The sequence below is a fragment of the Fukomys damarensis genome, unplaced genomic scaffold, assembly GCF_012274545.1.
Source record: "Fukomys damarensis isolate Sample0158 unplaced genomic scaffold, DMR_v1.0_HiC HiC_scaffold_27, whole genome shotgun sequence".
Taxonomy (NCBI): domain Eukaryota; kingdom Metazoa; phylum Chordata; class Mammalia; order Rodentia; family Bathyergidae; genus Fukomys; species Fukomys damarensis.
In genome coordinates, this window is record NW_022900939.1 from 45,653,240 (window position 1) to 45,667,988 (window position 14,749).

The 14,749-nt window shown below is 44.2% G+C and overlaps 2 long non-coding RNA genes across 9 annotated transcripts in view; both read left to right on the forward strand.

Annotated features, from left to right (window-relative positions):
- Nucleotides 1-40: 40 nt before the first annotated feature.
- On the forward strand, nt 41-2,120 carry LOC104857807. Of its 3 annotated transcripts, none has more exons than XR_002025136.2 (4): nt 41-396; nt 949-1,500; nt 1,792-1,958; nt 2,087-2,120. It is a non-coding gene; the product is annotated as an uncharacterized LOC104857807 (long non-coding RNA). The 3 variants fall into 3 exon arrangements; XR_778983.2 differs by lacking the exon at nt 41-396 and having other exon boundaries at nt 505-1,093; nt 1,230-1,500; XR_002025135.2 differs by lacking the exon at nt 41-396 and having other exon boundaries at nt 505-1,500.
- A 20-nt stretch (nt 2,121-2,140) lies between these two features.
- LOC104857808 overlaps nt 2,141-14,749 on the forward strand; it is a 61,345-nt gene continuing 48,736 nt past the window's right edge. For all 6 annotated transcript variants that reach the window (XR_778985.2, XR_778986.2, XR_002025141.2 and 3 more), the window contains exons 1-3: nt 2,141-2,173; nt 4,306-4,430; nt 14,270-14,619. This is a non-coding gene — a long non-coding RNA (uncharacterized LOC104857808). The remainder of the gene's footprint in view (nt 2,174-4,305; nt 4,431-14,269; nt 14,620-14,749) is intronic.

The following is a 14,749-nucleotide window of genomic DNA, read 5'->3' on the forward strand; positions in this document are numbered from 1 at the left end:
GGAGACGAAGGCTCCGCTTCCGCCCAGGACTGACGTAATTCCTTGCGTCAGAGCCCAAGCGCTTCCTTTTGTTCGTTGGCAGCCGGGTGGCTCCACACTCTTCCAACTTAGGCCTTTAAGAGGGGGGAAAGCCTTATTTACCTCATTGTGCGGTGCCGCGCAAGGGCGAGGGCGTCATCGTAATCGGAAAGGAGTAAACAGGGCCTTTACCTGCTCTGCAGAACTGGGTTTCCCCCTAACACCGAGACCTTTTGTTTGCTACTTTCCCTGAGTATTAGATTGAAGCAGGCGTTAGGGATCAGGTTGTGTCCCTGGTCACTGTACTGCATCCTCTTGGGATTTACCAGACCGTCTATTTAGAGACTGGTGGTATAGTTATTCAGCCATCTAAGCAAAGTAAGTGCCTTTGAAGAACAGAATTAGGCTAGAATTCTAAAAGAACAAAAGACAGCTCGTCATCACTTTATTATTATTATTTTTTTGTACCATGGATCGAACTCGGGTCCTGCGCTTGCCAGGCAGGCGGCAGAACCACTGAGCTAAATCCCCGGCCCTCTGAGAGCCTAAGATGGATGGTGTCCCTTCGCATATATAAAAGGAGTAAGTCGTAAGAAAATAGAGGAAGATTTTAAAAAGACTTGGGATGGTAAAGTTGAAGCTAAGCAGGCCGGGGAACCCAAGTCACACAAAGATTCATTTTATAGAAATTAAAAACATGGTGACAAATAGTAATTGAATGTTGGGATAAAATATTGGTGATCTATAGCACGGGCAGATTTAAATAAGGTTTAATATAGCATAGCTAAAGATATAGTTATTACCCCAGGTTTAATAAAGTATTGGTAACTAGGATGGTGACACTGATGCACATAATGACTTCTCGAAAAAAGTTGGGTAGGGTAAGATCCGGAGTCAGCAAATGCTAAGCAGAGCCCTGTCTGTCTTAAGCCAGTTTTCTTGTAGAGCTTGGGATACAAGCTGTGACTTGTGCGCCACAGATCCTGTGATTACCGCCCGCGGTGCTGACGTGAAGTGCTCAGCTGTGCTCATCTAGCCCGAATGCTGTGCTCCAACTGGGAGAATCGGCCTCCCGGTGAGGAATCACCCTGTCCTACTTTGAAAAGGACATAGTTCAAGGATGAAGAACAGAGCCTTTTTTCTCCTGAGAGAACATATTTTAGACAAGACATAAGTGGAATCTTGCTAACCAGTCTGCTGAATTCTTTTAGGATAGACGTGCATCTGCCTCTCTGGCCACTACCGTGTTTTGGATTCTGGGAGACAGTGGCTCACTGCTGTGCAGAAGGTTATCTGCTGTGTTGAGTCCAGTAGTTTCAAGCTGATGTTTCCCAGAACAATAATCCATCCTAGCACTGCTCAGAAGATCCCTGTGGACTGAGGATTCACTAACCTTCACAGACTGGCTCAGGGCTCTAGCACCTCTGATTCTCTGCAGATGATCCCTAATAACCTGGCAAGCAGTGGTCCAGACATCAAGAAGTAAGAAAGCACCTTTAAAAGCCAATGCTTACTCTAAACTGTTGGATTTTTCTCGCCTGCTAAACAAGATGTCCCGTTGGAGAGAAGTTACTTCTTTTAACTAAATATGTGTCCTTGGCATAATAAGAATAGGGAGGACTTTTCCTCAGTATATTTGAAATAGAAATGTCAGTAGCAGAAAAATAAAGACTATAAGAATATAAGGAAGATCTTATGGGAGATTAGAGACTGGAAGCCAACAAACTAACAAATACTAGATGTCCTAGTAAACATTGATTCCATTTATACCAGGTATGCCAAAGAAATGGAAGATCCATCTTCTTCATTCTTTTCAGACTGGTGGGAGCCACACAGCAAGAGCATTGCCATTACGATAATAGAATGATCAAACGTAACAACACCAACCTAAAAATGATACTAATTTTCAAAATACAATGATACAACAAGTATATTTAATGGTGAGAAATACCTCAATATTCCATAACCCAGTAGGTATATGGGTTTTCTTTTGTTGTTTTATAACAGCCTACTTTATATCCATAAATTAATCTTTCATGATTATTATTATTATTTTTTTTGGTACCAGGGATTGAATTCAGGACCTTGAGCTTGCAAGGCAGTCGGCAGAGCCACTGAGCTAAATCCCCGGCCCTCTCACGATTATTTTTAAAAGGTAAAAATGTGTAGAGTTCTATGAACACATGATTTAGTGTTTATTGCTCAAAATAAACCATACTGTGTTTTGAAAAGCAACAGTTTCTTCCCTTAAATTATGTATTTATTTTATCAAAACTCTGTTAGGCAAATTTTGATGAATAATAAAAGCCTAACAGCAGCGCTATATCATAATTTCTGTAGTAATTTTAGAAATTTCCAATGAGCAATCAAGCTTGTCATAATAAGCATCTCAAGGAATCTAGCCTAATGACAAAGTCCGAAGGCCAGTAGGTGGGCTATTGTTTTTTACACATACTAAATACAGAAGCTCAGTCACTCCACCTAGAAGTTACTGTGAATGCACAAATGAATGTAGCTGAATCGGAAGCCAGCATCTCAGTGAGCCATCGATCCAACCATTAGCAGTAATGCTTTTTCAGAACCTTTTAAGGCAGTTTTTGAACAATTTTGTAACATTTTGAGTTATTTATTTACTTTTATTTTTTGGTATCTGGGATTGAAACTGGGTCCTTGTACTTTTGAGACAGGTGGCGGAACCACTGAGCTAAATCCCCAGCCCATAACATTTTATGTTACTCCATTTTCTTTCCCTTTACTTTTCATGCCTAATTTTAATCAATTCAAATATAAACTGGAAAATTGCTGAGGTAGTCTTCAGCTTAGTAATGCATCCATTTAATACAGTATTTACAGCATGCATGTTAAGATGTGACAGGCAGATTAGTCAAGAGAATATGTATTTGCCATTTGCAGGCTGCCAAGAACTGTTTCTTGGGACCAAATGGAAGGATCTAAGAACCCATAATTAATTGCATTTTCATGGCATGACTGATTCATATTCTGATACCTGTAGGAATATAGTGTGAGAGAATGTTTATTTCAGAAAACTTTCTAAATTTCTTTTGCTGTTTGGTAACCCAAATACAAATCACTCGGGAATTGGAAATCAGTAGGGCCACTGTTGCCTGGTGGTTGCCTAAAACGTTGAACTCTGCCAGTCTGAAGTGAGACGAAAATAGCTTAGGAAAGGAGAGTTTTATCTAGGTAGAGAAAGGAAATAGAGTATAAATTTTAAGATTGATTATGCATGCTACAGCAAAAACTGTCACTTGATAGATTTAATTTCTAGAGTTGGCATTTAGGCTGCATATAATCCGGACAGTGACCTAGGCAGCATCTGTGGCCAGCCTTAGATATGGAGAGTTGTTTTTGAACAATTTCCTGCAAACGTAATAACTAGTTAACAAAAGCTGTAAGAGCTGTGCGTTTCCCCTACTGTAACACAGCTGCTTTTTAACTGGGTATGTTCAGCAAACAGTGAATGTAAGTAGAAATACGAAGCAGCTTCGACTTTTCCATTTAAAGGTGGCTGTCACGTATTTTTTAAATCTTCAGACATACTAGTGCACACAGTCCATACCCTAACAATGTCCATTTGGGAATGACCAGATTGCTTTAGCACTTAAAACCCTCACAGGCGCCCCATGCCTAATTGTTCTAAGTTGTATTTGCAGCCTTCTCCTAGTTTCACAATCCCAGCACTGGGATTTTGTCACTGGGGCTTTGTCCTAGGGCCTCTTGGCTTCACTCTCTGCTCTTTTCAGGTTGTCACGCACTTTGAAAGAAGACACAAATCATAATTTACATGATTATACTATGAAAACAGCCAAAATAGAAATAAACCGAAGTGCTAACATTGCTGTAACTGCCATCCAAGTGTTTCATGGGTGTTGTTGAATAATGTGATGCTAAACCTTTTTTTCTTCATGACTTCTTACTATTTTATACTTTCTTTCCGGAAGTGCTTCTTGTACTGGGGAAAAATCATCTCAAATGAATGTTGAAAGAATTAAGACTATCAGATATTCCTAATATGTTCAGAAAGGCAAGGACTGTCATCAGAAAATGAGTGTCTGCAATGTTACATACCCAGAATAATTTGAAATGTTACATTGTACGTTGGCTACTCAGAGGGGTGATTTTCAAGACAAACGGAGAGAATTTATCCAAGAAGAGGTGGTTGTGACAGACCCACAGACTTGTAATCTCTGTAAGCGAAACCAGAGGCTCCAGGTTATGCTAACCTGGCTCCAGCTATTAAAAAACATTGCACCTGTTCTCTTTCAGATTCCATGTTCCTGGAGAATTAATCTGATTATGACTACCTTCAATGTGGCTTTATTGAGAGTCTCGTGTGGCATGAACATTTCATATTTAACCAGGGAGAAGCGCCCTGAAAACTTGAGATGAAGGTAAATCAGTTTATTTTCAAAGAACTAAAGCAGAAACTGCCACAAGGAAAGTTTTATGTACATGTTAATGGCTGTAAACGTATGACCAACATTTGGAAACATCAAACCCCAGGGCGACCTGGATGCTGTCTGGGGGCGCCTCCGTGGACTGATGGTGGGTGGAACTGAGTTGATTTTGCTGTATCCGCCCAGAGGAAGACTGCAGTAGAATGCGGGTGTGAGTGGGCACACACAGGAGCCAGGGCTCTGCAGATGTGAAAGTCATTGGGGTTTCTTTCTTCAGCGCTATGCTGCTGTAGTTACATCTTACTGTACTGAGTGCTAATTGGACACTGGTGATGTACCAGACACTGCCTCTCTCTGGATTGAAGTGATCTCCATGATAAAAGTGGGGACACGGAGCTCCAGACTGTGTCATCACGCAGGTTTTATGTGATGCAGCTAGGGTTCAAACTCCAGTGTCCTGACAAAGGGGCCCCGCCTCCATCACTCTGGGAGGCTGCTTGCCTGGAATACCCTCTAAGGTGATTTCTAAACTTGTGTCTTGGCTGTGTTTGCTACAAAGACTCACTGCAGTGCCTCGGTTGGTCTGGAACTCTTGAACTCAAGTGATCCTCCACTCTCAGCCCCTCGAGTAGCTGAGACGACAGGCATTATTTGCTGCTTAAAAACAATTCTTTTTAACTTTTCCATATTCTGATTCTTTGCTCAACAAATACAATTTAAATATTAGTTTGGTTCCCAACTCGTTCTGATTCCGGAAAGGAGTCATTTTATTACAAATGCAGTGGCATTTAGGCTTCTATGCATTTAGAAAAAGTGAATCACAGAATACAGACTTTGCCCCTGCTTGCTCACGATCATTTGAAGAGCTACTCAAAAGTGCATTCCAGAAGGGGTGCCAATTTATGAACTCTTACTGCTCTCAAAGGGGATAAGTACGGTGATTGAGAGCAAGCTCTAAAAAGCTTGTACAACAGTTTTTTATGGTTTATTTTTTTCTCAGTGCTGGGGATTAAACAGTGGCACTTCCACAGAGCTGCAGCTTCAGCGACTCCCCCATCCGCTTTTTACTATGTCGCCCAAGCTGGTCTCAAGCTTGGGATCCTCCTGCCTCAGCCTCCTGTGTAGCTGGGATTTTGGGCATGCACCACATTGTTCAGTTTATGTAGCAATTTGATAGGACAAACCTGTATCCGTTGAACTTAATTTTTTCTTTACACTTTTCTAGTAATTCATTCTTACTGAGAAGCACAGCCGCAAAGGTTGGAAACCATGGAAAGCAGACGTGGTATAAATAGCATTACAACGGCCCCATCCTTAGTCTTTCATAAGTGAGGCCACCATACGACATTTTCCAGTATTGTGTATTCCTAGTCTGCCATGCTTTGGTTTCTTTGGTCAGGAAAGTATACCGCTCACCTCAGCTCCCTTCCACCAGCTTTGAGGAAGAGCTATGATTGTGGTCTCACCAGTACATGGACATGTTTTTGTTCAAATCCCGATGTGTACCTGTCAGATTTTATTGCAGTCCACAATGGCTTGTCTACCTCTGCCTTCCTTCCCTCTGTTTTAAAGGATTGTTTTCTATTCTTTCTCTGCCACTCTCTCAGTGTATAATTCCACCGTCACTTATAGGGCTTTTCTGGCCTTAGCTTTCAAATATTCAACGGTGACTCTAAAATGTGCTTCTGTCTGCTGGCTCTTGTGTCCCACTCTACAGAGGAGGGTGTAGTTTTTTTTTTTTTTTTTTTTTTTGACTCACTTTTTCCTACTTGGCCCAAGCTCTCTCTGAAGAACCTGTTTTTCCTCCCCCCCTACTTTGTTTGTTTGTTTGTTTGTTTGTTTTTGTTTTTGAGACAGGGTCTCACTATGTAGTTGACAATGACCTGGAACTTACTGTGTAGCCCAGGCTGGTCTCGAACTTGCAGCCATCCTCCTGCCTCAGCCTCCGAGTGCTGGGATTACAGGCATGCACTACCATGCCTGGCTTCCCCTACCTTTAATAAATGTGAAACTGCCACCATTAATGAATAAATAACCAAGTAAAATGTGCTTCCAGTAAAAACTTCTCTCCTGAGCTTCAGATATATATATTTCCATAGGATGAATTCCAGGTACCTTACATTAACATGGCCAAACCTGAGATGATAAACTCTGTCCTGATGTCAGTGCCTCAAACCTTCTGCCCCTGGGTGTTCAAGCCGGAAATCTGATAGTTATGCCAGAGTCCTGTTCTTGGCCTGAGAAGAGACAAGTATAGAAACAGCAAGTCTTCTCTTTTATCTGATTGGCCACCATATTCTACCAAGTCTAACTATAACATATCTCAGAAATTTCTGATTTTTACTTTCAGAGCCTTAATTCCTTCTTTACACTTTCCCTTCCTCCTTCAGTGGTATTTACTGAGATGTATTGCAATAGCTTGATTAAATGACTTGTAGTCTTAGTCATGTGTTTGGCACATGTCTATGATCCCAGAAGTCAGGAGGCTGAAACAGGAGAATCACTGAGACTTTGAGGCCAGCCTGTGCTAGTTAGTTCAAGACCAGCCTTAACTACACAGTGAGACCAAAAAAAAAAAAAAAAAAAAAAAAACCAATAAATAAATGACTTCCAGTCTTGTTTTCTAGTCCCTTCTACATTTCAGAAATTCAGTGCCATTTAAGAAATGCATACCTGATCTTGTTCTAATCGGCATCTTCCAGTGGCCTTCCATTAATTTTTAGATAAAGACTGGATGAACTGACCTTCTCTTCCTTCCTTTCTTTCTTAATTTGTAGTACCAGGGTTGAACTCAGGATGTTGGAAATACTAGGCAAGTAGGCTTATCACCGAGCTATATCCCAGCCTTTTTTTTCAGACAGGGTCTTGCTCTGTAATTCAGAGACTGACTTTGAACTTGTGGCTGTCCTCCTGCTTCAGCCTCCCAGGTGCTGGGATTACAGGCGTGCGCCACCACACCTGGTCATCCCCAGCAATTTTTATTTTTGTTTGTTTTGTTTTTGGTACTGGGGGTTGAACTCGGGACCTTATGCTCACGAGGCAAATGGTGGAACCACTGGCCTCCCAGCAATTTTTATTTTGAGCGAGGGTCTTGCTAAACTGCCCAGGTTGGCATGAACCTTGTGATCCTCCTGATTCGGCTGCTGGAGCAGACAGGATTACAGGTACGTGCCGCGTGCCATCTTAAGTCCAGACTCTGGCAAGATATTTAGATCTTTCAGCATCAGGCCTTTGCCTCTGAAGCCTTATGTTCTGCTCCACTGATACCAATCATGGCACCTAAAACCTGCCTCCCTCGGGCCCCACGAGCTCTCACAAGGCAGAGGCCGCTGGGCGTTGCGCTCCTTGTCCCCCTCACAGCTCCAGCACATAACAGTCCTGTAATAAGCAGCTCGCAAACTCTGCGCTGCTGCTGTGTCAGGGTTTTGGGTGCTGGGATGGCTGCTGGTGTTTGGTAGGAAACAAGCCTTGAGAGACAGGATCTGGTGTCAGACAATGAGATTAGAAGGTGAGAACAAGAAAGCAGTGACGATAAGAGGCAGGCTTATCTCCGCCAGTCGCCCACACAGCCCAGATGGCTGGCTAATTTGCACCTCACATATGGGCATTTCCCTAAATGCTGATCAGTATCCCCTTCTACATTACTGCATAGAAAATTCTGACTCTATTTCTCGAAATGCCTAACAACTGACTAATAGTATCGAGTCGGGTAAATTATTGATGCGGCACAGATTCACCCAAAGTGATAGCGACAGCTGATCTCTTGGCAGAGCCTCTGACAAGAGAACTGTAGCCTCCCCCCCCTCGCAAGCTGTGGAAACCATGCCCTGAGGAAATGCTCAGCAGGACAAACCTGAGCAGTTCGCTGTAATATCTTTAAATGGCTACATTTTGCTAAGGTGACCAGACATTTAGATTTGCAAACATAGGAACTTGGAAGACTAACTTGTTTTAGAAATTTCAGGAAAATATTTCCTTTTCAAAATTTAAATTTATTTTTGAGGCAGGGTTTCACCATCTTGTTCAGGCTGGTTTTGAACTCACTGTGCAGCCCAGCCTGGCCTTGAACTTGTGGCGATCCTGCTGCCTCATCCTCCCAAGTGCCGGGATTATAGGCACGCTCCCCACACCCCGTGACTAGTGTTTGTGCAGCCACAGCAAGCACTCCTTTGTCTTTACTGTGTTTTACACCAAGGAATTTCCCCATAGTATTAACGTTTAACTGAAAGCGGCACTGCCTGTGTTCCGTGGCCAGCGTGGAATGCCCATGACCACTGACACGCTGCCCAGCCAGGGCAGGGATAAGTTTCAGAACAGTCTTCAGGGTTTCCAACAGCATTTTCCAGTTAAATATTTTGAGAGGGGAAGCTCTGGCTGTGGCTACTGTACAAATAATGCTTAGTTAGGCGACAGATATCTCGTGGCAGTCTTATCCTAGTTCGGATTTATTCTCAAACCATGCACACAAGGTATGATACTATGAAAAGCATTTAAAATGTCCCCTTGAGGTTCTTAGCTTTAAAAAAAAATTTTAAACCTCTGGTTTCTACATGATAATCTTTTGTCTCTAAGGGTTTAAAAAATTTTAAAACACCCTAACTACATAGACCAGCTGCTCTGTCATTCATGGTCATCGTAAAGGGACATTTTTTCTTTTTAGACAGGGTCTTACTATGTAGTTCAGGCTTGACTTCAACTCATTACATAATCCAGGCTGGCCTTGAATTCTTGGCGATCCTCCTGCTTCAGCCTCCTAAGTATGGGGAGTACAGGCATGCACTGCCATGCTTGACTTTGTAAAGAAAATTGTGAGGGCTGGAGATTTGGCTCAGTGTTTCTGCTGCCTGCCTCACAAGTGCAAAGGCCAGTGTTTGATCCCCAGTACAAAAAAAAAAAAAAAAAAAAAAAAAAAAGAAGAAAGGAAAATTGTGAAATCTGTTATAGCTACATGTCCTTTTGGAGGAGCTGAGATTCAGAAGCTGTTAGAATGATGAAAGGCAGCAAATGCATTATGTGATAATTTTTCCAAACAAGTAGATGAAGAGATTTTAGGAGCTGGGGTGCAGTGCAGGGGCAGAGCGCTTGCCTCGCATGCCCGAGATGCCAGATTTGATCCTTGATGCTGAAAACAATCATCTTAGAGCCCTGTAAAGGTCTGGGAAGATCTGGAGGATCGTCCAGCTGTTATGGTTCAGGAAGCAGAGTTCTGGGTGGACAAGCAACTCATTCATCCTGGCTGCCCAGGAAGCGTCATTCATCTTGGAGCCAAGGGGAAGTCCTTGTAGCAGGAAAATATCTTGCATTCCCACGCAGCCGAAGCCCTCAGTGATTCCCTTCATATCACTTCTGTTACCTGAGCTAACTGACATGTTCACCGATGCGAACGTGGTGGAATGGGACGGGCCATCTCAGTCTGGATGAGGAGGAACCAAACGCCCCTGGCGAGGGAGCCAGGCAGGCAGGACTGAAAAGTGCTGCTGCTGCCTGGGACGCGCGGCTCTTTTCCCTAAGATTAGGAGCAAGAGTCTGGGAAGCAAATGCTCTGACCCCTCTGAGGCTGACGCTTCGGTCTCCTGGGGTGGTTCTGAGTCACAGGTGGGCTCTGGGGCCCCTAAGTGCTTCCAGCTGCTGTTGCCAAAGGCAGCTCATCACTGTAGGACAGTGAAAGCGCGCTGCTGGAAACGAGGCAGTACTCACTCTGGGAGACAGAAGCTTCCAGTTCTAGTGCAGGGAACATACAAAAAGAACTCTGAATGCAGTAGAGCTACGGGAGCACTAGGAATACCCCAGTAGCTCAGCTCCATGGTACCTGCTGAAGAGGCAAGAGGGAGAGGCGTACCTGGCCACCAGTACTTTCAAGGATTCTAGCTCCTGTAGTTCCTGATCTCCAATGAGGATGACGTGCAAACTGGATTCATAATGTTCTTTCTGATGTCTAGGCTTGTCTCCAAGGTCCTCGCTTCTACTGTGAAAATCTGTCTTGAGCCTTTCGAGATGGAGATGGGTCTGCATGGCCACCCTGCACCTGTGCTTCGCACACCTCCGCAGGCTCGTGGAGCCTGTGTTCTCTGCTGCACCAGCTAGATCTCCTCTGAAGGGAGTGTCGGTCAGTGCTGGCCTCCTGTTAATAAACAGCAGTTGTTCCAGGAGGGGAAAGATTAGGAGAAACAGACTGGTGAGTTTTCCAGGAATACACAGAGTAACTGCTGCTCTGCTTGGCTCTGTCCTAAAGCTGACTACATGGGAACAGCGTTAGCAGAAAGCCTACTGCGGGGGTCAGAGCTGCCCAGGCTGCACTCAAGTATCTTCTTACATGGCTCTGCCAGTTCCCATGAGCGTCCACTGTGCGCTGTGCTAGTCGAAGAGGAGGCCACCCAAAATGCCCTACGTGGATGCAGAGACGGAATCCTGTTTGTCAAAATGTGTAAAGGGGTTTCTTGATGATGTGGGACCCATGACAGGGGTCTAATTCTGCCGAGGATTTTAGAGCACATTAGCAGAGATGCAGACAGTCTCTGGGGAGGAGGCTAGAAGAAAGTACAAGAATTTCTCACCACTGGATCACAAACATCCAGTATTGATAACTGCATAAAAAGAACATGAATAGGATTTATGTGCATTAAGCCAGGCATGGTGGTGCACGCCCATAATCCCAGCACTTGGGAGGCTGAGGCAGGAGGATCACTGTGAGTGTGAGACCAGCCTGGGCTACATAGTGACTTCCAGGTCAGTTTCAACTGCATAGTGAGACCCTGTCTCAAAAATGAAACAAACAAACAAAAAAACAAACCAAAAAAGATTCATGTGCGTGGAGATTTTCCAAAGGGACCCAAAATTTGGTAAGAATAGAGAAAAGTAAATCCTTCTGTATAGAAAGAAAGAAAAAAAAAAAAGGACTGTAGGACTGAACTGTAACTGAATACAGTGCATCTTGGATGAGAACTGTAGTCTAGTCTTTGTCGTTTTGGCTGAAGCAGTTCACCATCTGTTCACGTGAATGTTTGTGCTTTTGGTCTTCTACATTTTAAAAAGCATGTACTGAATTGGGGCTGGGGGGTGGCTCAGCCGTGCCATACCTGCCGGGCAAGTGCAAGGTCCTGAGTTCCGTCCCCGGTGCTGGATGGGGCTGGGGGTACTGAATTGCAAAAGCAAACAAACCCCCGCTAGATACTGTCTGTGTCACATCAGTGTCTAGAGTGGTAACGGATAATGTCTAGCTGTGCTTACTAAAATGAGGCTGACTCAATAGCTTAGTGCTCTGCCCCTGTCCTTTCTTGTTTTCTTCTTTAAACAGCCACAGCAATCGCACGTTAAACAAGCTGACCGGGTTAGCTAACTGTACCTGTGACAGCTGCACTCTCAGCGGGTGACGGCTCACTTAGCTGTGCTCACAGCACAGCTGCCTCTTCCTTTACCCGACAATGCCCGGTAAATTATAGCTGTGATCGACTTTCCTACCCTAACCACACATGCTAAAAATGCTTACTCCCCACAGTCTGATCAGTGACCTCGCACTCAGTTCCTTACCAGGAAACTACACATCACTCAGCCTGTCATTCCTCAGCTCTGGCTGCACGGTCTAGCATCTGTGTCCCTGTCCAGGGAAGGCTGACGTGGTAAGCTACACTGACAAGTCCAAAATAGCTGTCCCGTGATTTCATTCCCAGCTGGCTTCCCTGAACCTGTCTGGGCCCACAGAGTTCTCTATTTTTAGGTCATCTGTGCGACTGTTTACTTGTGAGGAAGCACACTGACCTTTGGCTTTCGCTGCTGAGCAGACCGGGGAGACCAAAACTGGAGATTCACCCAAACCCCGGTCACCGGTGCCATCCTGTTTTTTATTACCCTGAAGTGTGTGTTTGGGGAGCAAGACTTTATCCTGTGTTAACAGTAGACCTTTGGTATCACTAACAGGTTGCAGTCAGCACGCGGTTTCATGCAGTATCCAGGGACTCATCTGAGCAGGCAAAATAAGTAGTATGGCTTTGAATAGTTGAGCAAAAGAACGGCTTGAGTTGAGTCAATGTATACAGATACACCTTCCCCCAGTTGTTTTGGCACTTTGAGGACCAGTTAAACAAAACTGTGGTAAAACTGTTTTGAAGATTCCCATGTAACTATTCCCAGAGATACTGGTTAGAAAGAGATGATGGTAGGGCGTTAAGGACAATGAACTTCATGACACAATCCTACCTTTGAAACAGAGCATATTTATATGCACAGGAAAAAAATGCCTGGAAAAAAAGACATCAGAATTCCTCCTGTGGCTCTTTCTGAACTAGCATAGATTATGAGTATTTTCTACTTTATAGTTTGTGTTCAAAATTACAGCAACTTGTATTTTTTATAAATGAGGAAAACTTTACTGAAATGTAAAAAAGTGTCCTGGTAATTAAAATCAAGCATATACATTAAGAGTCTTTAAAGCAAAAATTTGGCAGTTCATTAAAAATAAAGATTACCTTCTAGAAGGTCAAATTTTCAAAGTATGAAAAATACACATTGCGGGATAGGAAATCACTAAAAATTAATAACTTTTAAACACACTTATAATGAAGTAGATTAGAAAGAAATCTGAAAAAAAATTTTATCATAATACCTGAAAAAAAATGCAACCTAGGGATCGACATCAGCAAGGAGATGAAGGACCTCTGCAGTGAGGGCTGCAGGACACTGAAGAAAGCAAATGAAGGAGACCGCTCATGCTCATGGCAGAATTAATGTCGCTAACACCAACACATTACCAAAAGTGACCTACACATTCAGTGCTACCCCATGAAAAGTCCTACGACATTTTTCACAGATCTAGGAAAAACCTAAAATCCATATGGAAATAGAAAAATCCCAGGATAGCCAAAGCGATCGTAAGTAAAAAGACAAGGCTGAAGGCTCAAGACTTGATTTCAGATTATATTGTAAAGCCACGGTGACAAAGCAGCACGGTACTGGGACAGAAGTTGATCCATAAGCCAATAGGACAGAACAGGAAACACAGAAACAAACAACGAACCACACACCTACGGTTCTGTGATTCTGACAAAGGAGCCAAAGACACACTGGGGAAATGCCGCCCTTAACTTCAACAAACGGTGCTGGGAAAACTAGATGTCCTTCCGTAGAACATGGAAACTAGATCCTGCTCTCTACCCGGTACAAAAACCACTTCAAAATGGTTCAAGGACCTAAAGGTGAGACCTGAAATGGAAACTGCTAGGAGCGAGCACTGGGAAAACCCTCGATGCCACGGGCACAGGGAAACCTCCCTGCACGGAGCTCTTTACATCTCTACTACTTTATAAGTATTGAGGTTGTAGTTTAGATGTTTTTTTAATACTGAAAAATGAACAATTATCATGCTTTATTTTGTGCAGCAATCCAGGGGGTTCACAGCCATCAGGAGTTCTGGTGCTGTTTCAGGGGCGGTGGGAATGCAGAGCTCTGGGAGCTGCAGACCCTGGAAGGCGCCATCCAAGGTGACTGCGCTGGATCTTCGCAGAAACCGACTGGCCCCCAGCGCCCCTGCTGTTCCGGGTGGCTCTGGGCAGCCTGGTGTCTCCGCAGGCCCCGCTGCGGTCCGCGGCTCCTGTCCTCTCCATGGCCACCGCAGCCCAGGGCCTCCTGGCAGCTTGAACGTTTTCAGCTACCAGTGTATTCAGTGATATTCACTTGTTAAAAAGCTGTGCACACATTCAGTGTGAAAACACAGCAGCTAAGAACAAGAGAAACCGAGTTTAAACCCACTTCCAGAACCTTCACTCGCTGCAGTGCTTCTTTCTGTATATGAAAGATGAACAGTCCTATTCTACAGAGCTTGCTATCTTTCTTTGACCCAGGTACTCTGTGGGGCTGACACAGAAGATGCTCCCGCTTCTGAGCCCGGTCTGTTCCCTACGTGGTCTGTGCATGGCGCCCACGGGATGTACTGCCCGGGCTGAGCGTGAGCTGGGGCAGCCCGTGGCCGAGGAGAGGCACCAGTGTCCCCAGGGGGCCCAATAACCCTGCAGTTCCCACCCACTCGCCCGCCCGCCCGTTCGTTTGGATCGATTTTCTCGTCTGCTCCTACCCGGGATCCAGGCCTCTATCACCCTCACCTGTCTCCAGGAACCGTTGATCTTCAGGATGCTCATTCTCTTTTTGTCAGAAAATGAAACACTGCTCGGCTTCCACAGGCACCTGAGGAGTGGTGAGTAGCCAAATTACAGTCACTTACAGGGGCAAAAATCCCGTTTCCCTGATGGTGAAAATACTAACCTACGGGGAACTTGGCATATGTTCTTGCACTTTTTTTTTTTTTTTTTTTTTTTTTTTTTTTT